At 39.5% G+C, this 22,851-nt stretch overlaps 1 protein-coding gene across 2 annotated transcripts in view; it reads left to right on the forward strand.

Moving 5' to 3' along the window:
- The window catches only part of LOC109029733 (lipase member H), a 107,975-nt gene that overhangs the window by 51,699 nt on the left and 33,425 nt on the right, over positions 1 to 22,851 (forward strand). The window lies entirely within an intron of this gene.

Below are 22,851 nucleotides of genomic sequence, written 5' to 3' on the forward strand. Positions count from 1 at the left end.
CAGCGCATGGTCATTTTCCGCCAGCACCGCGAAAAGGGTGGAAAACCCGGTTGTCCCCTTAGCGCACAATTTATGCTGCTGGCGTGACGTGCTTTGCGATATGGCGATTTATCTCCCATATGAACCTATGGAAAAGAATCGATAGACAGGGCGTTCGCAATGAACACCTTAATAATCGATTCTTTACCATGGCTTCAAATGGAGAAATATCGATAATCGATTATTCACGCCACGCTTCTGCTACTATTAGTGGTATTTCATATGAACCACTAATTGGTTTACAATCCATAGCTTTTTCTCAGTGTAACACTGGAAAAAAACACATTGGATCTAGAGTCCAGACTCTTAAAAACATCGACAAGAAAATATACTCTTGATTCAATGAGATTTAAGCTTAAATCAAGAACCCAGCCGCTTAGTTAAAGAGGATTTCCTTTTGATTTAAGCTTAAATCTGATCGAATCAAGAGTATTTTTTCTTTTCGATGTTTTCAAGAGTCTGGACTCTAGATCCAATGTGTGTGTGTGTTTTTTTTTTTTTTTAAGTGAATGGAGCTTTAAAAAGTTGCGCGCTGCCTTTGATATTCGACTATTGTAGAGAGGTCTCCTCAAATAAGGCACTTAATTTAACTCCGGCTGTATTTGATGCAAAAGAGGTCAAAACTCGAAAGCAGAGCCGACCGCGATCATTCGGACGTCCGTGAAAGAAGAATCGGACGTATCCGAGAATCCCCGTCGCGCTTAAAATGCAGGTGGAGAAACTTTTCGAGCCGTTCGGGGCTTTGGCCGTTCAGCGCAAAAAAAAACGTGTTTGTTGACCCCGGGGGCTCAGCGCCCGCACCAGGGCGTCTTCAAAAGTGAAACTGACCTCTGGTAGGAGGAGAAGCCGTTAAGCAAGTTTCGTCCCGGAGAAGGTCAGGGGCTCACACGGTGTTCCGCGACGTGGTCGACCGTATAAAATTTACGCGATTCGGCTTTCCGGTGGTCAATGAACTTTTTCAAGACGTCTCACGGCACGCACTTCTCACTTACCGGCCTTTGATGAACCACTATTCAGGGTTTTTTGTATCTTTTGAAAGGTATTTTCCTTTCAAAATCTCTAATGGCATTTTAAAAATGAGCTTAATTGTTCCCGACACCGGGGAAAAAAAAAAACATTGGATCTAGAGTTTAGATTCTTGAAAACATTGACAAGAAAGAGTACTCTTGATTCAATTGGATTTTTGCTTGAATCAAAACGAAATCCGCTTAAATTAAGAGGCTTGGTTCTTGATTTAAGCTAGATTCTGGTCGAATCAAGAATACTTTTTCTTGTCGATGTTTTTAAGAGTCTGGACTCTAGATCTAATGTGTTTTTTTCCAGTGGAGCTAAAGTACAGAGTAGATTAATATCCTTCAATTTTTACTCAAATAAAAGTCGCATTTCAAAAAAATTTGATCTGGAGAGGCCTATTCTACCAAGGGCAGCCCATCGGGTATCTTTTCATTACTAGCCTTCCAGACTTCTCAAATTTCCAGGGAGAAAGGAGCTGCTCTGAATGATCTCCTTTTCAGCTTCTTTTTGGATCCGCCTCTTTTTTACGGCCTCTGAAACTTGACCCAGGATTTTTTTAAATTGATGTTTTTTAATCTGAACTTCGCAGCCGGTATGAAAGCTAGTAGGGTCCCGGCGAGACGTCTGTTGTGCCACGGGAAAACGCCAGACGAACCTTCGATTAGTGCCAAACTTCTTTCGATAAAATATTTATTTACAACTAAGTTTAACTCATATTTTTTCCTGAAACTTCTAGACACTTAAGATTTAATTGGACTACCTACATTTTGCAATTTGGAACCATAAACTCCAGCCCGGTTTGAAAACAACGTATGTGCCATTAGTTCCCTTATGCACATAAGTGTTTTTCCAGAAGAGGCCAGAATTTATAGTTCCGAATTGCAAAGTGCAGTCCAATCGCAGAAAAGAAAATTCTTCGCGAAATTGAACGAAAATTTATCCCGAGTCTCCCGGGAAACTCGTGTAAAAAAGGAAATCTTACAACGCTCATAAGCTCATAAGATGTTTATTCCTCAGCGCGGTGGATCATGACGACCTTAACACGCGACCCAGAATCGGGAAAGTCACGACTCTATGGCACGACGAAGAAGTCGCGCTACACAGATCCCCTCTTTGAATCCTGTCTCCGTTGCGTCGGGAGTAAACTCCAGGATTAATAGTGAAATTGACCTACCGAGCCGTGTGGTTTGTCGAACGTCGTGTTTTGAGTCGGCTTCCTCGAAATGTAGCTTCGTGTGTGCGTAATTACCGTCGACCGCCCACACACCAATCCTCAGACCTATGAAGAGGCTCCTATAAACATGCTGGGACCTTTTTCAAAGCCCTTAGCAAAGTGCTGTGCTAAATATCCTTTTGAAAGTTCCAGTCACTACGCACTTACTTATGAACTACATCCAGTATACCTAGAGTCCGTATCGGAGACCGGTTGAAATGATCCGTGCATTCGCTGAAAAAAACTCCGGACGTTGAAGCCGAACTACGGGCCGTAAAGACATACCATCCGCGTTCCGGGCTCAGAGGCCAAAAGATCCGGGCGCAGCACTTGAAGCATTCGAAGCTACGGCTCCAGCACTCAATCATATCGGCCTCTGAGCCCAGAACGGACGGTATTTCCATATAGCCAGTAACTTTTTTTATTTTTTTTTTTTTACAGTGTAGTTTTTCAGATAGAATACTCATGATCTCTTAGGACGAGCAATTTATGTTTTACAAATCTCTTCCTCCACTATTTACCCCAATATTTCAATTTTTTTTGTAAACTATAAAAAGTAATATTTCTATCCTATGATCCAATTAACTCTTCGTCAATGTTCAAAACTTACTCTGAATTATCAAATGGCACCAAGGTCAAATCAGTTGGTCTCATAAAACGGCTTGAATATTTGTTCTTGTGAATATCTGTTTTTTGGACTTATTGCCCCTGCAAGGGCTAGGATGCAATCCTTCACATGGATTGCTGTCGTAAGGTCACCTGCGTCATGAAGTTATCAGTCAAGCTCAATTGTAATGAAAGGCAAAGAACTTCTAAATTATTCGTTTTAAAGCTGGTGCAGGAACTGTTAGGAAACTAACTTTAAAATATCCAAGGCATGTCAACAGAACGGTTAACATTCATTTCCACCCACCTTAACTTGGTAGGTACAAAGTCTACCTACGTTAGCCTCTAATTGACATGGTACCCTGATACGAACCTCGCAATTAAAGTCACCGAATGAGAACCGGAAGTGGGAATCATCGTCAAAAAATGTCCCGAAAGTGTGAAAGGAAATGTCGTGAGAGTATTCTAAATTCCTTTTAGGATGCTGCAATTAATTGATTCCAGAATGCTGCGCATTCTGTTTCCCAACGCATGAACCATCGCGTTCATCAAGTCTTTAATGAATCAGCAACTGGAAACAGCGAACACAGTTAAGAAAACAATACCGCATCGCAGAAGTGTCCAGAAAAAGTGTGAAGGAAAATAACGAGGCTCAACATGACGCCAGCGGCCGCATATTATTATGAACGACACGATTTCGATTCGGAGATGAAAGAACAAACAATAACAGAGCGCGCGGCGTGCGTAATTAACGGAGGCAGGCCGCCGAGACAATGACCGGAACCCACGGGAGTATGTTTCTGTTCCGAGTCCACGCACATAACTGGAACCCGGTGTCTTATCCGATCTTAACGGCCACGAAAATGATGCACACGGCCGAGTCAGAGCCGTCACTAGAATAAATTCGCTCATAGGTCGTTCCAAATGCATAAACGGGAGGAAAATGTTGTCCAAATGGTACTTAACTGTATTTAGCCTAAGTAACCAGTAGTTTTTCATGGAAAATAGGATTGCAGTTCAGGTCGTCGGAGTTTTTCTTACTGCACTATGCTTCATCATTATTATACGGCATGTAGTTAAGGTTGAACAAAAGTTACACAAATTAAGTTATTTCCTCCTATATAGAATGTGAGAACTGCATCTGCATCAGGAAAAAATGTTGTCCAAATGGTACTTAACTGTATTTAGCCTAAGTAACCAGTAGTTTTTCATGGAAAATAGGATTGCAGTTCAGGTCGTCGAAGTTTTTCTTACTGCACTATGCTTCATTATTGTGATACGACATGTAGTTGAGGTTGAACAAAAGTTACGCAAATTAAGTTATATCCTCCTATAGAATGTAAGAATTGCATCTGCATCATTGTATTCTCGTCCCTCTCTGACATGAATCTCCTTAGCCCGCAACAGCAACATTTTTGGGTGATCGGGAGGATGTTCTTTAATCATCCGCGTGTACTTTTTGTAGACCTCAAGGCTAATGCCAAGAACAGAAATCATCCTTGAAATGCCCTCAGGCTCATACGTTGGACAAGTGTTAGCCTTTGCTTTCATTGATGATCGTTTCAACCTGGCCTGGAGAAAAATATTCCTGTAAAATATACGTTGATAGCCTCTGATTACTTGATGTCACAAGCGTTCCAAAACGTGTGACTTGAATGTAAAGTTTTTCCTTGTATGGTGATATTTGTATTTTCCGGTAAAACTAACACAAATGTAAATCGATCAAAATCGTGCATTTAACAAGAATCGAGTTACCGAATTTTGGCGCGTATACGTAGTATACCGCCTTTGCGATCGTTTCGAACCCTGCTCGATACAATAACCGAGTCCCTTAGTTCCTTACCGAAAAGTGACTACCGCGAACTTCTGAGATTTTCCAAAGCGTGTAAAAAGTTTATTTATCCGTCAATAATTATGATTTAAAGTTGTTTCTCATTCTGGGGCTCTCTAGTTTATGTGCAGTGAATACCAAGAGTCTACGTTACTTGGTTTTCTTAAAAAAAGCCTAAGAGTACGACGCGCTGATTTAAAATATGCATATATAAGCAGAATCAAGCGAACTGATTCGAGGATGGCTGAGCAGGTCGGCACTCTCGGAATGAGAATTTAACTCCTCCGTTTTGTTCAAAACGTTGCTTTGACAGATCTCCAAACCTCTGTTATACTTTTCAAAAGTTGGTACCCGTGCTCTGATAGTGCTGTTCATCTGACAACAATGTCAGTGTCAGCTGATAATAATATTTTTATCATATGAGGTTAATAAAAAGTTTTCAGTCAGTCTTTGACATCCTGAATAATTGTCTTGGTATTTATTTACTAATTTTACAGAATTATATTTTATTTCTTATTAAAACTAAGAAATACAGTGCAATCTGTGTAAGTGCAATCTGTGATGAGCCTCGAGACTCATTAGACCATTAGCTAAACGTGGCTCATACAGGAATCCACTTACCCCTCTCTTCCCCACGCTCCTGATCACTGCGTCGGCGTCTCGACGAACAATAGCTAATGACGGTCGCCAAGCTAGGCCGGGATCCTCAGCCCCTCGCCCAATTACTTACGCTTCATTAACCATTTCACCGTCACGCTAGGATTCGCCCAATTTTCAAAAAAAATTGTTTCGCGAGTTTTTAGCAATTTTTTCCTTACTCTCCGTTGAAACACGAATTAAAAGAGGTCTCATTCATAAAAATCGGCCAAATAGAAGAGAAGTTACAGTATTCGAAATCCGAAGAAATCAACAAAACTTCTCCAAACAAAAAATAAAATGAAGGGGGAAAAAAAGAAATGTATAAATTACAATTTAATATGATTGACCTCAGAATGTGACAAGCAATTCAATTATAAAAAGGAGAAAAAATTGAGTGAAATTACAAAAAATTAGCCTCTTGCAAGGGGCTTCCTTGTATGAGTTTTGACCTGAAGACAAGTAAATCCCGTTACATTATTAAAACGAAATTGACTCCATAGTTTAATGCCTTAGTTTCTTGAATACGATTATTTTAAGCTCTCGAAAATTTATACCAGCAATTTTACCCATGGGGTGATTTCCTGAGAGCTGATAATATCACGAATTTCTCATAGAGCCCTTCAAAAATGGCTTGCTTTTTGGGCAGCCGATTCGGCCATCAAACCGGGGTTTAAATGGAAGCTGATAATAACACAAAGCTCTGAGAAAAATTTTGAGATGAGTATAGGAACGGTTTGTAAATTACGAGGAGAGGCGGGCATTCTGTTCAGCATATCGATACATAAGTATTTTCACACGTAGAATTTAATTTTCACGTCAGGGAGTCGACATATTTTGATTTTTTCGATTTTATACGGAAAATGTATGGTTTTTCGGGATTGAAATTACTTACAATTGTTTCATGAAAAATGAATGCACCCAAAATGACTATAGCATTTTGACTTTCACATACGTGCACTCACTAAATCGATTGGTAAATTCAAAGAGTGGGTACATCGACCTGGTATATCAAGTTTCTGCAATTTTTCACGGCAAATCGGTAGATTTTCGGGATGTGGATTGCTTACTTTCAATTCATGAATGAATAAAGCATGGACATGGTTAAGCTTCTTTGCATGAAAAGACGTTTAAAATAAAAAAATCAAGACATATTTAATACAATTGCATTTATATCGAGTAAATCTCTTTTCAATAATATAACGGGATTTATAATACCGGTGATTTGGGTATTTTAGCCCCAAAATACCTTTAAATCGACTTTATCTTCTAGGAGTTCGACAGAATTTTTCCTTTCTTCGCTTAAATTTTTCCGTAGCACTTTTCTTCAAGAATCTGATAAGATTTTGCTTGAGGCAGATCAAAAAACTTAAATTTGTTCGAATAGCTTTCTAGATTCACAATACACGGTCTCGTCAAGGTGCGTCGTTGACCTTGCACTGTTGGATCGTGAATTCTCTTGTTGTGCTGCTTGCCTTTTTTGAAATCTCTGTAAATGAAAACTAAAGGGGTTGATATGTGCGAGTTAATGACGCGCCTTATCAACACATTGTGTTGGAGTTCACTGCTTGTTCTTCCTTGTTCTAGAATCCGACAGCGTTCCATGTTCCATCGACGATCTGGTTTGGATTCCTTTTCAACCAATCGGTCCAAAGTTGCCGCTGGTAAATGTATCGGAAAGTATTCTTGCGGGGCAGAGTAGTTGGAGGGGGGGGGGAGAATGGTTGCAAACACCGGTCTGCGGCGATGGATGCACGAGTGCGGTTAAAACGCTCGAGTAGTTCGCGAGTAAACATGTGCGAACGCTCAGCAAATCTTTTCGGATCGCCACGATATGGACCTAGTTCAGCGGTATTTTTCGCTATTTGGAATATGCACTGAATATGTAACTTAAATTTTAAAATAAGATATGAGGATCAACTTTTTTTTTCTTATGTTATTGGTCGTTCGTACGCTAAACTTCTCAATTCGGCCAAAGCCATCGGTAAAGCATAACAAATGCAGTAATGGAAATCAATTGAAAGAAATTATAATCAGGAGTACAGTTATAGAAACCAGGGCCGGATTCACCTACTTGCCGCCCATGGGCCGCTTGTATTTTGCCGCCCCCCTCTCATTCGTTTTAAAACTCGATAAAAACCATCAAATGAACGTGTCAGCGGGAGGGGGTGCATAAGACGCTTTTACTCGTGTTGAACACATTTTTTGGGAAAGCTCTGTCAACCTTACAAGCAAAAGTTCACGGAACTTTGCGCGAAAGTTAAGTTCCGTAAACCTATCTCTGTATGGACAAGGCCTTCCATTCATAAGAAATGAACGAAAAAATTATGAAAGAACAAACATAAATGTGGTTCAATGATTTTAACTTCCGCCGCCGCGCAGACAGCAACGTGTTGGACGCAATGCGTGAAGTATTCACGCAGTCTTGTAGGCGCTATCCGTTTCACGCTGACTGCAAAGACCGCACTGTGTTTGATGCAATGCGTGAAGTATTCGTGCAGTTTTGTAGGCGCTAATATGTGTTACATGCCGATCGCCGCGCCTAGGGCTTCTCCTTCTCATCTCAAGTCCTCGTTACCATTTCTCTCTAAGTCGCGCCGTTCTAGACAAAATTGCGTGTTTGGTTTCTCTCGACCTATTGAGGGTGCTGTCTCTTGTATCACTAAGAGACGACAAAATTAGAAAGTACTATACTCTCTGGAAATGAGAGATTTTTTCGCCTTCTCTCGTTTGTAATTTTGTTTTTATAAATCCGATTTTTTTTATACCTTCACTTTAAAAAATTGTAAATTTCTGCCGCCCCTTAGATTTGCTGCCATGGGCTGCGGCCTATGTGGCCACCCCCGTAATCCGGCCCTGATTGAAGTATGCTGGGCTGAGCTGCATTAGATAGTTAAAACAATAGTAGGTAGATAATAATAATAGTTTACAACAACAGTATACTATTATTTTGGAAAACACGTTTTTTCACCTTGTTTTACTCCTGTTTACTAGTCCATCATTTCTCCCTTAGTCTTCAAAAGCCGCTCATTTCAACCAGTAGGATCAGTTTACACTCCCTATGTCCTCTTTGTCCATCAATTTGAATAATCGGCCCGCAGGATAGTATTTCAAAAATGAAAGTTTGCAGGCATGTAATTGTGAAGGGTATTTTTACTCTCATCTATATCGTATCATCTGCAATCACCTTATGAGAAAATCAGTGAATTATTCGCTGTATGGTTCTCAGGAAACTCAGATGATCCCTAAGTGAGTGTTTCCCCCTTTTTTTCTTTCTTGAGAAAATAGCGCAGCACGCGATTTCAGTTCCCAAACCCTGGACGTCATTTCGAAGGAGAAGAATTGACCGAACAATGGTGACTTCCTTTCGACTGGCTCTGTTCCTATCTCTCAACACGCAACTGACGAATAAATTCGCTGAAAATGTACACACATGAAAGAAAGGAAAGAATCGTCGTTTCGCTCTGATCAAAAAAATCGTAACACGCGCCCAACTGAAACAATCGATCGGTTGAGCATTAGTGAGAAAATTTAACTTGTGAGAGCCGAGGAAAAAAACTTGCGGCGAAACATTTGAAACCGCCACGCACAGTGAGACAATTATTTTTTCACAGGAGCAAGAATTTTAGGTATTATGTACGAATAAAACAGAGCTAGGCCCAGGCGTTCAAGCATCAACGGGATTAAATTTTAAAATTGCAGGCAGACTCTTTTTAACTTGTGAATTTAAAGTGGAGAGTTAATCGGGAAAAATGAATCGCCTCACCTGAGGCGTACCGAGCGCAACCTCCTTTCCCGAGCTAATTCTATGTCTTTCGATGTAGAGAGAAGATTCTTTTTCGGTGAAAGACTTGGATGCTTTCAGAATTTCCAGTTGCCGTAATTTTAAAATGAAGTATGATTAAAAAGAGTTATTTTAATAATTGACATGTACTTGAGTGGTTTTTTTTTTTTTTTTTTTTTTAAACTTTTGAAGAAAGCGTCGAAGTACATGTTTTTGGCAAATGCTTGGAGAATGCTATTAACAAAGCTATGTGTTTGCTCCACTGTAGAATGTTTCTGACGGAAGCCAAATTGGTGGAGGGGCAGTTTTCCTTCTACGAGGGATTGGGGTCTCTTGCGTAGGATTTTCCCACTATTTAGAGAAAGCTGACAGGAGGCTTTTAAGCCGACATGAGCTTGGGTTGTTTGAGTCCTTGACAGGTTTCGGTTTAACGTATATGATAAATTTTTTCCATTTGCCAAGATAATAGTTCAGTTTGCAAGTTTGGTTGATAATTTGAGGGAGGAATACAATTGCTTTCCTCGGGAGTTGCTTATTGAGTATTTCATAGGCTAGCATGTCCTCTCCTGGTGTCTTGTTGTTCGGAAATCGATTCATTGAATTTTTTGTAGTGGTGTGGTGTTTTTCAGAGATTCGGTGAATTCATATACTCTCTGCGTTTTATCGATGGTAGGTATGAATTCCGTGAAAACTCTGTAATTCCCCTTTTTGAAGAAACGATACGGCTACCTTTGGACTCCACCTATCAGTGTGTCCGTCCCTCCACTGAAAAGAATTTTCTTGAGATATTATTTTGAGATAAATCCCTGCGGATTCAACTTAAAGCAAGTTTCTATGATTCAAAGAAACGTTGTTTTACACATCAGTGTGTCCGTCCCTCCACTGAAAAGAATTTTCTTGAGATATTATTTTGAGATAAATCCCTGCGGATTCAACTTAAAGCAAGTTTCTATGATTCAAAGAAACGTTGTTTTACACATGTATATTATCTGCAATGCGCGCGAGATCGGCAAGATGGATGTCAAATTTCAAACTAGCCTCTAGATTTCCTCTTGGGGCGATCAGTCCGGTGTAATGTATAAAATTTCTCTCGGATGGCAAAGAAAACTCACCATTTTTAATTATGGCGTACAATGGCAGAGAAACTATAATTCTGATCCGACGATGCTACGTAAGGTCCAATTCGAATAACTGAGACGTCCTTTGCAGAAACGACAAATAAGCTTTGCAATGCTGCTCAGACTGTGCAACGTCAGTCAGAATTCACTTTAACCCCAAATAGACATTTTCACTTCTAATTTCTTTCCAACCAAGACGATTAAGTTGCGAAAACTTTTGGACTTTAAATTTCAAAAAAACTTCGTATCGTTCAGTTGGAAATTTAACTCTGAATCGTACTATCTGAGCGGCTTTGCAAAGCCTCTGCGACGTTTCTTCCAATTAGACGAAGCGTGAAGCATCGGAGCACCGGCGAGCTGACCGCGAAACCAAAATCTCAGCGGGCTAATTAATTTTTGACGAGCGGACGAGCCATTCTAATTTTGGGCGGATGGTCAACCGAGTACCGCTGCCGCTTGACCCGTCAAAAAACTCCGCGGCGCAGGGCGGTGTTAATCGGACGTCGCTAAAATACGTTTTCACCCACTTTGACTCCGACTTTGGAGACGGAAACCGCTAATTCCTTCCTTCCTCGCGTCGAATCAATTTACGGCCCAAAGTTGCCGAATTGATCAGAGGACCACAGACAGGCTACGAAATTATACTGTTAATAATACTGTTATGCTAAAGAGGAACGCCGCATGAACATTCCAGAGCTGCCAAACTTCTCACGATAAAATTTTGATTTTTGCGGGGAGTTATGCATGTTTATCCTTGAAATTTTCAGAAATTACAGATTTAATTTCGAACAAAATTTTCTGAAAAATCGGGAGAAAAATATCCACAAAACGGAAAAAACGATGCAATGCTGAGCACTAACTGTCAGTATCAAATGGAGCTCCAGCTGATATGGCAGTACTGCTGAGACCCACAGTCTGTAGGTTTGGACCCTAAAATTTCAGGGCTCAGCGCTACTGCCATACTAGCTGGCTCCATTTGATCTGAACAGTTAGTGTTCAGCACTAGATTGTTTTTTTCGTGAAGATTTCCGGCAAACTTGCATTTCGTCGAAGAAAGTTTGACAACGTCTGAAGGCTCATAAGGCGTTTGTCCTTAGCACGGCAGAATACTCGTATGTTTCCTTGAAACTTTTCTAAGAACACAACGCCGCGCCCTGAGGTTTTTCGTGTGTTAGGAGCATAATCTGCAACATGGCAAACATCGTTTTATCTATTTTGTCTCACGTCATGCCGCAATCACACGCTGAATTTAGCAGCTGAATGTGGAGGTCAACAGTCATCGCCCAACGTCTGAAATTTAGCAAATTCGAGTTATTTTCATCCAGATGTGTATTAAATCTACTCGAATAGTTCAGACAAATTCAGCATTAGTCTGATGGTTGCTGAGAATCGTTTCTGAATTTTGCTCAGGCATCGGGCCGATGACTTCCACATTCAAGCCACATTCAGCGTGTGATTGCGGCATCATACATTTTTAGCTTTTCCTCAGAGGTTACACGGCTTGAATAAATCAAATATGTGAACGAAAAAATAGCAATTAGACGACTTGGGCTCAATTCAATTACTCTCGACTTGCCTTTCAAATTACATTCCTGAAAAGCCCGCAAGTCAGAGCTTAACAAGCTCCTTCGCCTGCGTGCTTACTATGTTTGAGCTCCAGTTCTTATTTTTAATGACTGTAACACCGCGAGCCCTCAAGATCTGCCGATCAGAACTTCAAATTACAGTTTTTCAAAACTTGGCGCTCTGCGCTCGATTTTTCCCCTGGGGTTAAGAGGAAGTTCCCTCTTATTGTGTTTTTTCCCTCTGTAGAGGTAGTTGGGGTCAGGCCCGCCACAAGGGGGGAGATACTGGGTCCCTGGTACCGGGCCCCGGAGGGGGCCCGTGCTGCCCGTGAAAAACCACCACGAATTCACATGCAACCCTTGTTTCGTAAGAAAAAGTGAAAATTGCACACTAAAAATTTCGCAAAAGGTGAATAAATTTTCAAAAACACGCTGGAACACTACAGAACTCTTCTTAAATTTTCAAAGAAGTATACTTTTTGGAAAATTTCTGTCTATCTTCAAGATTTTCAGTACAGAAGGATATTTTTAGTAACTGCGTTTCATTTTCTTCCGTCGTCAGATGCTAAAAGTCTCCAGTCTGGGCATCCTCGACTTTAATTGCTCATGGCTCAACCCCCTTGCCGTAGACAATCGAAGGGGGGTCCAAGGGAGCCTGGCCCCCTTAGCATTGAAAATAGTATCATGAGCCCCCTCCCAAAAAAAATAAAAATTTTGCAAATGTTTTGAATGAAACAATTCGCAAGTACTTTGTACTGAAAGTAGAAGAAAAGCGTAATTATTCCGCAGAAATGGCTGGAAAAATTCGTCATGGAAGCTTCAAAATGCGTCCAAATAGATTTATAAATTCAAAAATTTCTCGGGGGATGCCTCTCGGAAACCCCCCCCCCCCCCCCCCCGTGCTTGGGGCCCGGGCCTTAAAACTGGTACCAGGGCCCGAGATGGGATGTGGCGGGCCTGGTTGGGGTCATTCAAATGGAAAAGGAGTTTACGCCGTACTTAATTGTTTCTAAGAGATACCGCGTAAACGACGTCATGATTAACTGGTAATCACCATTATCCCGAGTAATTACCGATGTGTGCGTCCGTAATGATAAGAGTTTGTGCGGATGCAAGGAGCATTTGTTTGTCCGGGGCGTCTCGGCTTTATCCAGTGGCAATGCATCTCTCAGGCGAGTTCGCAAAATTAAGGTTCGCCTGTTTGGAAGCTATCAATAGTAATCAAAGCTGCGAGCTGATGGTAAAAATTGACCGACAAAGCTATAGACACAGAAGACAAAATGGATATGGAGGGATCCTATTGGTGAAAGCGGGTGGTCGCATAGGATTGCTGCATACTCCCTATGTCTTCTTTGTGGATCGCTTTGTCTATCAATTTCAAAAATCAGCCCGCTGGCTGCCCTCCTCAATAGAACATTTGACAAAGAAGACAATTAACCCATGTCTGACAGAAAATTCTTCCAACTGTCTATGCCCCTGTGTATCACCCCAAATTTTCATCCTCACGGGTGAAGTTAATGGCTGCGAGAACTGTGCAACGTCCAGTCATAATAATGGTTAAATTGTTTTAAGCTAGGCACGGCAGACCTTAAATTCCGCAGTCGTGTGGTATAATTCTTCAATTAATACCTTGCTAACGTGACAAGCCAGGTAGGAACGTATCTCTAAATATCTTTTCTTAACTCAAAATATGACACCAAGTGTCATATTTCAGGGTAAATTCCAGGTCGAGCTGTTCGGTGCGTTTTAGGTGAAGTGCCATGTCAATCGCTTCGGAAAAATCTGGAAAGTTGATTTTTGAAATTTCCAACACATACATTTTTCCTTGCTTTCGAGATATTTTTGATGGAAAATGAACCCCATGTCATTTTTCATAAGGGTCTTAGCAAGACTTAGTTTTCGCTACATTTTGGGCATTTTGTGCATTGACAAGACAAAGTATGTTACAAAATAACCCAAAACAGCTACTTGCGCAGGATAAGTAAGAAGGAATTTGTGCCGCACACTGCTTCCGCCAAAGCTTATTTTGTCCACCTAGAACTCATAAAATTACGAGTGATAAAAAGGAATCTCTGACCGAGTGGACACCAGGCGGATTGGCCAATCAGAGACTTCTCGTAAAAGTAAGGGGTGTCAACTGCCACTCGGCCCGCAACTTGTATTGTGGTTACCCTTGTCGTCGGTTTGAGGAAATACTAATTCCATGAGTAACATGAAGAGAACCATGTTAACGCGATGGCTTATGAGATCCAGAGCTACAGAGCTCCAGGTCAGCGAATAATCCATGGCTCCCTTTGTATGCATAATTACTTCATCACTTAAGAAAATTAGCATTCTGATTATGGCTTGGACAGTGCATCAGAAAGATGAATCTTGGTAATCATGTGATGTCTAATTACTTCATCATACTTCGGCTCGCTCCATGCATTGTTTATTCATCAGATTAATCCGTCTCAGTTTGTAAGGGAAGTAGGACAGAATATAACAGCACCGCGAACAGACTTAAAACGTCATAAAAAACAAGTTTTTCAGACGATGCATTTCATTTTAATCGAATTACAGTTTTGCTATGAACAGTGTAAGTTCATTAAATAATTATTATTGAACTACTCGAGGATCTCAAAATGCAAGTCGCGGATGCCGCCCCCATCCCCGTACTCAATAATTGCGAAATTGAAAATTTTTTCATTGTATTTCTCGTACTCCCTAAAAGCATCCCATTTTATCTACTAACCCTATTTCGTGATGCCTCCACGCTGTAATGTATACCAACCTTTGTATATTCCTATATTCTTATGTATACCCATATTCTCATAGCCCAGTTCTCCATTCTTTAGGTTTCATCGTATTGTGGCCGTATTTACACAAAGGGGAAATTGAAAAACAAGGCTAAAAGTACATAATAAAAACCGAAATATTTTGTCTCAAAACGGAGCCATTTGGAGTAAAGCACTCTGAAATACAAGGCACAATAAACCTAGCTCTGAGCCGAAACGTCTGGGTTTTTATTATGTATATTCATGTAATTGTTTCCCGATTCCCCCTCTTGTTTTTTCACGGTACTAATGTCTCTGGCTGCAGTGTAAAATTTTTGTATTTAACAATTAATAGTAAATAGATTTTTTACGTATTCTAAGCGCGTACACTGCTGGTTTGTCTCAGACTGTTGTTGGTATACCTCCACAATCTTGGGACTGGTGACGGAATGATCGATAATTATCACAGGCAAAAATCTCCAACGCTCGAAAGATCTTCAAAATGAATGGTCTGAAATAATTTATTTGTTTATTTATTTTTTTTATTTTGAAGAAATTTTATTTAAGTACAACGTGACCACTACAAGAATATTTCTTGTATCTATCTACATGTCTGCAATTATACTGGCCACTAAAGGAATCTATCGGAGAAAGTTACCACTTGATTTAAGTAATTAGCCAATCCCATTTAAAATGTTTAACCCTTATGAGAAGTAATAGGGTCTTATTATACTCACCTTGTAGTAACTCGCTAGTAAGGGAGATATATTCATGTCGCAAATTATTTGAATTGATTGATAGGATGAAAAATCCGTATCTCATGATTCTGATTGTTTTGAAAGAAAGTTGGCAAGTGCAGACGCGACGGCAAGGCCCCCGATCGTGGTCAAATGCACTGACTTAATTAGCGAAGAAAGTGCAGCGGGACAAAAAATAATGGATGAAATTCTGACTCGGAACTATCTGTTTAGCACATCAAAAGCTCGACTTAATTATCGGCTCCTCAGCTGCTGTGACCAGTCAGATGTTCTGTATATATGGCCTCTCCACTAGAAAAATTTTTAATGTATCGAAATGGCTTTACGGACGGGTGTAATTTCTAACGAGCGGTTGGATACATTGTATATCTTGAAGAGTTACTTTCAATCGTCGAAGAAAAGCTGGAGGACTTAATGAGCCCGAGACCTTCACCACCAAGCTATGGAAGATCATCTTATGAGCTTTCAGACATTGACAAATTTCCTCTAATAAAATACGAAGTTTCGAGAAACTTGCTCATACTTTCCCCCCGAAGTTTCAAAGAATTTTCGTCGCTTTTCATTCCAAGATATCCGAAAATTTCAAGGAATAATTGTGTTAACTTTAATTAAAAATAAACGTTTCGTCGGAAGAAAGCTGGCAACTTCCGAAGACCCATATGGCGTTCCTCCCTAGCTCGGCAGGTCAGGCTCATCAACGGAAGTGTCCCTCCGGGCAAGTTTGTTTACTCTCGTTCGATGAGCTCTCGTTTTGATGGACATACGCGCAAGTGACTCGATTTTTTTTTAATCGGAGAAAGTTTCGGACACGAAACCGAAGAAAAATACTTGCGATGGTGCTTTCTCGCCTTTGAACCGAGTTGCCGACGTCAAAAAGTTTAACTCCTTGTACAGTCGAAAGCTTGGTTGGGCCAGTGGAGGGAGTTCGACTTTCTTAGAAAGTTGAGTGATATGGAATAGAACTTCCTCGGTTTTAGAAATTCCTGACGTAATTATTTTATTGAAAAGGGAAGGAGAAAAAGAAGAAACAAACAAAGAAGCGTTAATGACTTTCCTCGTTATTTCTTAAAAAAACTCACCACTTTCATATTTGTAACTTTCAGCTTTGTGGCTAACTTGTAAAGTCACTTGTGAAAGTGGTGATTTTTTTTTTGAATAACGCGAAAAGTTATATTATCTTTTCACTGTTTGTCCAAATTTACATCAAGGAAGCGTTCAGCCTGAATTATATTTTAGCATGATACGATCACAATAAAAACAATATGTATTCATCGGAGGAAATTGAAATTTGTCGGTTCCTGTCATGATTGAAACCTTTGAAACGGCGTAACTTCGTATGATCAATCATAGGTCAGTACTTTCCATTCTGTCTTAAATTTTTATGAGATTCGAATTCGAATTGGGAGGTCTAAACTTTCCAGTCCCATCCGATCAAAATCAGTAATTTCTGAGGAAGGACATCTTTTGAATTGATCCTTATTTTTTAAGAGAAGATAAATTAATTCAAAGCTTGTGTAAACCTGATTAAAAAATCAACCTCTCTTTGTCAACTGGACGCATTTTTCCACATTTGGTCATAGAACATGGCTGAGTAAATAATTAGCGTTACAATTAACCGCAATCAAATGCACTTGTTTTTTTTTTTTTTTTTTTTTTTTTTTCCACCCAATTCTTTCGTAAAAAGTCCCTCGAGGAAATTCATCAAATTTTGGACCATAAAGTCATAATATTGAACTTTTCTTTTCTATGTAGACCCTATAAAATCATTCTAATTTTTAACTCGTTTTTCTTACAAACTCACCATGAAATGCATCAAATTTCGAACACCTGTAAATTCTCCATTCGTGGTCTTTAATTCTTTCAACGTCCACTCCCTAGCAAGACTGTCGAACACGAGTCGTAGCTAGGGACCATTAACGAGATGCCTATGGCATGGTTTCAACTCCTCCGCGCTCTGACTGACTGGCAATTCGATGCAACAAATGACTCTCCATGCACTTCATTTTATAAGTACGAGTGAGTCGTCAAAGTCCGAGCAGGCGGAACTGGAGAGAGTAATTGAAAGGCAAAGCGACCGATTTCACGAATAGAAGGCGTGGACCCTCTTTTTGACTTCATCGAATAAAGACTATGGTTTTTTTTTTTTTTTTTTTTTTTTTTTTTTTTTTTTATGGGCATAGCACGCGCAAGTAGTGAAATTGGTAAAGATAACGCCTGAATTTTCCTGAATTTATTTTGGCAACGTTTAGACTGCCCGGATAGACGTCGAAGCAAAATTAGGAAAATCCAGGTTTTTTACTCTAACTTGGCAGGAATAGCAAATACGAAGAAAGTGCACAAAATCAAAGTTTTGGAAATTAAATTCCCGACAAAACATTTTCTTATTATGTTTTCTCCTAGTGCAATGTTTCACGACTAGAACTCACGAAACCTTCATTTTATTGGATATATCAAAGAAATGTAGGTAACAAATTACGAGATATTTGACTTCGGACGCCAAGAATGTTTGAAGAATACGTGAGATTATCCCTCTATCGTAGGCTGTACGTAGAAGGATACGGATAAACATGCATGTATTAAAACAAATAATATATATTCGTATCATAATGATGTGGTATCTGAGCAGCAAGCAGGTCCTAGCATTTCCCAGAACTCACCACGTGAAGGTGTCTGCTCAACGAGTTTTTTTTTTATTATTATTATTATTATTATTATTTTTTCGTCTTTTCTTTTTTTTACTTATTGTGTGTTGCTGTTCATACATTTTATCCTAATTTTTAATATCATTTTTTTTTTTGTTAAATTTTGTGTTTACAAAATGCTTAGTTTTCATCTTCAGTACATGACAAAGTTTTAAATAACAATGTCATATGAAGAGGAAAGGGGTGGTCTTGTTCCTCTGTAAGATCTATCATTTAAAATTTACAGGTGTTACATTTTGAAGTATGCCAAAAAATAAATAAATTATAATTATAATAAATGAAATGAATCAGAGAAATTTGAAAAATTCGGTAGATTCTCACCAATGTTTTAACTCTAGGCTCTTTCTCTACCTCATCTTGCCATCTTAGCCCTGGCCTTCCTCTATTTCTGATTGCTTGAACAGCCATGACCTCAACGGCACATTTCTGCATTTCGTTGGCTACTTCCAGCATTTTTCCTGCTTTCTTCATAGTTCTTACAGTCCATGTGGCTAATATGATGTCCGCGGTTTTTTTCCGTGATCCGTTCTCTTTGGGTCGCTTTATCCGTAAGTTGTCTGGATGCCGAGGCTTCGTCTTGGTTTTCGTAGCTTGGGTGTTTTTACGTGGTACGGTTGCTAGCCCTACGCACAACCCTCCTCCTTTTCCTAGGCTTGGAGACCAGCTAGAGAAAAACAACTCGTCTGTAGGCGGAGTTATGTCATTGTCTTGAAGATTTTTTCCGCTGTGTTGGATCAAGCTTACGAGCAAAAAGTTTGGCTCTAATGTACCCATCTCTAGCATCACCTCCATAAACTACCGTGGATACCGCTGCCACCAGTCTTATTTATCCAGTTGTCAATTGCACTCTCCTCTCACAATCAGTTGAAGTAATTCTAGATTTTAAATTGTCGTCCGACAAATGTGAGAAAATTGGAGGCAGAGTTATGGTCACAGATTTCCAGTCGAGAAGTTTGTCGTAGCTTGAAGCTGATAATAATAATAATAATCTCTTTATTTATAATTTCAACATGAATTGAAAAATGAAACAGTGTTAAATAGTTAATCATACAGTAATCAGAACCAGCTAAGTACATCAAAATCGAACTATAATAGAATATTATTAAAACATTAGAAATTATCCTTGGAGTACAAGCACTTTTCGATCAAAAGGGTCTTACAACTCATTTTGAAAAGTTGCGAGTTTTCCTCATTTTGCAACTTCGTTGTCGGTAACTTCGAATAAAATTGATATCCGAAGCTTAGGAGTCTTTGCTTGTCCCATTTTAGGTTTGATGTCTCACTCCTTAATGCATCTACTGATGTACATCTCTGTTGGACTGAAATAGATGTTCTTGTAATAGAGCTTTACGTTTCAATTTAGGAATCATGAAGGCTATGGCTGTTGAGGGTGGATTCTTCCTCGCCTTAATGATTCTTTTCGCGGCTAATTTTCGGCTAACAATGTTGTCATCGACAATCATGGCTACTAATTAATTTTCCGGGTGCGCGAAGTGGGCGCCACGCTGGATAACGGAGTCAATTTACGGCCCTTCAGTCGTCGTTGAGATATCTTGAGCGTTGTAATGCCGCAAATAGATTCTTTGCTCCATCAGTGCACATATAATTCGATTTAATTGTGAACCAAAGGGGAGCATTAACTTTAATCACAAAGGTCTGTATTTTCAATTCTGGAGTTGGATTTTTTGTTCCCACATATAGTCTGGCTACTCGGCTAGCTAAGGTTATCCGCCATACTTACTTCGGACATTTATCTTGGATATCGATTTGCTATAAGTCTCTCGAACACTCACCGGAAATGACCGCTTTGACAATTAAAAGTAAATACCTTTGATTAGAGCTTAAGTCAGAAGGCTCATCGTCCAAATGTGAAATATCGGCGCTTCAAATTTCAAAATTAACAATTTGCAATTTTTCTTAATTGACGAAAGCTTTGCCTATTGGCCAAATAAGTGGAGCAAAAGCCATTCGTTGTCATGTAGTTGCCAGATGAGCCACTGTAATGCTTTAGAGACATCAGGTCGACAAAAGTTACGATTTAATCCTAAAAATTAAATATTAATAATATCAATTACAAAATCGATAACATGATTTCATCTACGCGAGTCTGATGTTTCACTATACAGGTGTGGTGGTAATGCCTGTATTTTAATGGTCATTTATGACATCTGTTCAACTGGGTAAAAAAGCTGAACGTATCTAGAATGGAGTCTAAATTCCCCTGAATGGAGTCACGATCCCTCGTTGCTGTTCAATCTGATTGTTGGAAAAATTATCAAACATTTAAATTTGCCACGTATTTTATACGTGGTTTGTTTCTGACTTGGTCTCAGATACACTTCATCTGAAGTTCATACAACTTGAAAAGAGATAGAGTAAGTGGAAAGTACATTTCACAGAGTTAGAATACTAATTATCACATTTTATTGATGGTTTCGGAAATTAAAATAAAAAATAGAGAGAGAAATAAAAAGTAAAGGAATACATATGGTTGAATAAGTTAATAAACTTTATGTCTGGCCATATTACTAAGTAAATTACACGACTCGTACAATGGTACTGATGAGATTTTATATTCATTATATATAATGCTGTTTACTAAAGAGCAACATAAAGACTCAATGAGCTGAGTAATTAAGAAAAAGAGTTAGTAAAGAGGGAGACAGTCAAGATACCTAAAAATAATGAAGTAACATCAAAGACAGTTAAGAGAGGAGGGAGCAAAATAGAATTAATTAAGTCTGATCGAGAGTGGTAAAAAATATGGAAAAAAGTTACAAGACTGTTCAACTAGTTGAAACAGTTTATGGATGTATGGATTAATTTAACAAAGAAACGAAAATATTAGTAACACAGTAACTCCACAAAGTATTATGAGGAGGATGAGAGAAATTTGAAATTCGGTTTTCGAGCTGATCAGTCGGTCTCACGAACCGAGTTCTGTGTGACAAATCGAGAAGTCTGATCTGTATATAACTTCGTACGTTCGATTCATGAAACTGATATCAGTCTGTAACAATATTAATAATTAGCCTTTATTTAGCAAATTTATATGTATATAAACATAATATGATATCATTCTGTATGGCCAAGGGGCATTCAATCATTGCCATCATCAGTGAAAGAATCATGACACTTATCATCACTACTTTCCACCTCTCACATTATCAAAGTTTTCATTATTACCATTTGCAAAAGGCACATTTCTATGCATCCTTTATGTGGGCAGAATGTGGATGATGTGGGTGATCGGGTTCACGAAGAGCTTATAATGAGAACCATGCCCAACTAAATAATAAAGAGCTCACGGTGCACAACAATCAGCTTACCAGGATGATGGAGTTTCCATCCCCCTTAACAGCATCATCCAAGCAGATCAACCACATGAAAGAGGAAAATAATGTCTAGGAGCTTGAATTACAGATCGCAAACCTGCAGCGAAAAACAGACGAGCTAGCAAATCTGCTAAAATCTGCACAGGCCAATGTTCCAAGTAAACTTGGCGAGCAGAGACGCAAAAGACTTCCGCTCGGATAGCGGATCTGAAACAAAAAGTTGCTGAATCCAATCAGGATATGAAGATCAAAGCCAAGTTCGACTCTGTATCATCCTTGTTCCATGCTAAAGCGTTTTTGAAGCATCTGTTTGATATCTGTGTGGATCTGAAAATGGACGTAATAAGCAAAGATTTCCAGTTGTAAGAACTGCGAGATTTGATAGTGGAATACCAGAGTATGATCGAGAATTTGAAAAAGGAACCAGCGGAAGTAGACACCAATACAGAGGCTCAGAAAATTGTCAATTTAATACTTCAGTCTTTAATACTTTACTTCAGTGGCGTGGCGTGCTTTGCGATATATCGATTGATCTACCATTTAAACCCATGGAAAACGGTCGATAAACAAGGTGTTTGCAGCGAACACCTCAATAATCGATTATTTACCATAGCTACAAATGAGGAAATTTCGATAATCGATCATTCTCGCCACGCCACTGCTTTACTTCTACACTTTACTTTACACGTACGCACTTTAATAATTTTTTCAATTAATAGAATATAAAAAGAGAATTAAAAAAACCATCCAGGTGACACTTGAATTCTCTTTAGGTTTCTGTAAAGTACGGAAAGGAGTGACCGAATTACCACTAACTCGTAAGGTATTTTCTGCCAGCCTACTTCCGAGTCGACTAATCATCTCTCGTGAAACCAAGTTCTCTTTCACTCAGTAGCCCATCTTCCTAAAAGAAGTTCATGGCTGAATAGGCGGAGTGTCAGTAATTAGCCCTCTATCTGATGAATCTGTACCCTGTGATCTAAGTGTTTATGGCTCTATTGGTATCGAGCTCTTGTCCAAACCGTCGCGGCGAATTCTCAAGGTTGTATCACTTTCTTCCTCGCAGCCTCTTAAACCCCCCTCCCCCGTCATTACGCCCCGGTAAAGCTACGTCTCGAACGGAACTTGCTGTAAAAATTACTGGCTTCAAGCGCGCGTACGGACCATAAACGGACAATGGCGCGGATCATTCCTTTCACCAATTTCCCCGTTGATTTCAGCACTCCGATCTTTACAGCTCGCAATTTAGATGTGCTCTGCTTCGCTGTAATGTGGTCCTGGGTCAAGGTTGCCGCTATCTCTTCATCCTCCGTTTCTGGCCAGGATAAAGTTACTTTTTAGGCCAAAGGTGGCATTACGCAAAAATACACCGATATCGTTCACACTCCAGGACTGGAGGACTTCTGAAGTCATTTCCTCACCTATGATGATAGGATAGTAAGATTCGGTGCTTTTTTAACAAATAATCAAAGGGAATTTGGATGCTGTTTTTCA

This window comes from Bemisia tabaci, chromosome 3 (genome assembly GCF_918797505.1).
Source record: "Bemisia tabaci chromosome 3, PGI_BMITA_v3".
NCBI classification, from domain to species: Eukaryota; Metazoa; Arthropoda; class Insecta; order Hemiptera; family Aleyrodidae; genus Bemisia; species Bemisia tabaci.